This window comes from Mus caroli, chromosome 9 (genome assembly GCF_900094665.2).
Source record: "Mus caroli chromosome 9, CAROLI_EIJ_v1.1, whole genome shotgun sequence".
NCBI lineage: Eukaryota > Metazoa > Chordata > Mammalia > Rodentia > Muridae > Mus > Mus caroli.
The window spans coordinates 35,223,731-35,226,185 of NC_034578.1; positions in this window are offsets into that span (position 1 = coordinate 35,223,731).

A 2,455-nucleotide genomic window follows, 5' to 3' on the forward strand; every position below is an offset into this window, starting at 1 on the left:
CACATCCTAATGTATGCTGTGTCCATGTAGAAAGAGATGCTGTAAATGAAGACATATCACTGGGTATAAAAGACAATGGCATGGAAATGGCAAATCTGGGGGGAAAAATGATACTGTCCTCAAAATGAAAATATCCTCTGTACCTACATCTCTTATATTGAGATATTCTGAAATTACTCTCTGAAATGCATACCTCTGAAGAGTACTTCATATTTTCTTCTGATTATCTGTTATTTTTCAACGTTGTAAGGTTTAACTTGAATCATGTATGCTTCAATTTGACAACGTCATCACATTGTGTTTAAAAAGTCTATGTATGGTATAGTTAAATTTAATCAGATTTCTTACAAATAAGATATTTAAGAGTGAAGACTCTTCCAAGGACTCAGAAAATGTAATATATAAAATGCCTCATTCTGTTTCATAAAACACTATATTAAGAAAACATTCTAAATGTGGACGAAAATGAAGAAAAGTATAAGGGCCTGAGGTAATGGAGAACTCTTTGAAGAGAGATCACTAAATGAATGGGATTGGGTCACATATGAACTTATAGAGACTGTGGTACCATGCTAGAGCCTACAAGAGGAAGCAACAGATGCTGTTCTGTTCTGAAAGTGGTCACATACCACCATCCCTAACTCAGAATTATCTCCTATAGTTAACCACTTGAAATGAAAATTTGAGTTTCTCCAAGTGAGTCTCAATGGGAAAATAAACTATGATTAAGTGTAGTCTGCATGTTCAAATGTTGATGGCCAATGGAAAATGAACTCAGTGGCATCTTTGAGTATTCCTCATCTCAGGCACTCAGGAACTTATTATCATGTGACTGAGTCAGGCACATACTTGTTTTCCCCAGACAGTTTTGTCAGGGATTTTTTAAATATATATAACCTACAGTTTATCAGCATGTATATTATGTCTTCAATTTTATTGTTTTTATCAGATTCTTGATACTAAAACCAAATGTGTATATGTGTTTCCTTCTTGTGCTTTCTCTTTGGCTCTATTCAGTCTTCATGTTTTGTCTTATTCTGATGTGTTAGTTTTGTTTTATTTTATTTTATTTTATTATTTGCTTTTAAAAGTGTATTTACAGTCTAATGAGTGATCAAAAGGGGTTGAATTCAGATGGAACAGGATATGAGGAGGAACGGAGTGACAGAGAGACACAGGAAACCCTGATCAAGATAAATTATGTGGAAAAAAATACATTTCAGCAAATGAAAACAATTTTTTAAAAAACCATAATACTTGGGCCCACGAACAATCCAACCTCTTGGATGCCCAAGAATGAGAATTGCATATTTAAGTCCTTGTGCTACACAGAAAGTTTCTACTGAAAACAAACAAACAAATAAAACAAAAACAACAAAACATGAGAGAAGGAAGTATTGGGAGAAAATTTATGCCTAATTTTGGAGTGACAAACCTTGGAATATATTGTTGAAGGAATATCATCAAGAGCACAGCATTTCTGGGCTTGAGTCTGGACATAGCATTTATGTGTCTGACTCAGTCACATGATAATTCGTTCCTGAGTGCCTGAAATCTTGTTTAGTTCCTCCTCAAAACTATGTCACCACTCTCAAGGACCTAAATAAAGTGTAACGTGTGTGTTTGTTTTTGTTTTTTTGTTTGTTTTTGTGTTTGTTTAAGTTATTCAAAGCCAAACAAAATAAATTCTCTTTTGTATTAAAAAATATAATAAAATCTCAGGCAAAATCCCCAAAGTGCCATATGACTTAATTTTACATACTGATAGAGGATTTGTTAATAGATAAGAACTTTCTTTCCAACCATTATCATTACTCTTGGGACATGAGGCTCAGAAGACATTTTGGAGGCTGCTCTAAAATGCGGGGGACTACTGGGGATCTATGAACTCATGAGTGGTTTGTATTCCTAATAAATCCCAAGTCTCAGAAGTGTCAGATAAAAGCTCCATATCACATTACACTCATAATTATGAATCTTGGGAAGCTAGAGGTAATCTGCTTTAGGATACTAATACTTTGTTCCATTATATAATTATTAATCATTCACTTGAGAACAAAATGTTAATTCAACCCTTAATACAATGTGTGTAGGAAAGCAGGAGGTATTTCTGTGAACCTCATAATTATCTACTACATGAAAAAGAACCAAGCAATTTATAAGAACATTTCTGTCTTGCAGTACCTAGGTAAGTGTCCATTTTTACTTATGACAACACTATGATATCTCATAAAGGGGCAGCTGGCATAACATTATCACTCATATTCAACATTTCAGTTTTATGGGGAGAATTTGTTTCAATATTCTCCCCAGGAACTAATAGTCTCTTTTCATGTCATCTTTTGCTATTAGTTTTTTAATGACATGGTCATACATTAGAAAGGAATGATTTACAGTCCAAATTAACCAGCTATGGTACAAATAACCTAACTAGGATTCCATGACTATGAGGTAT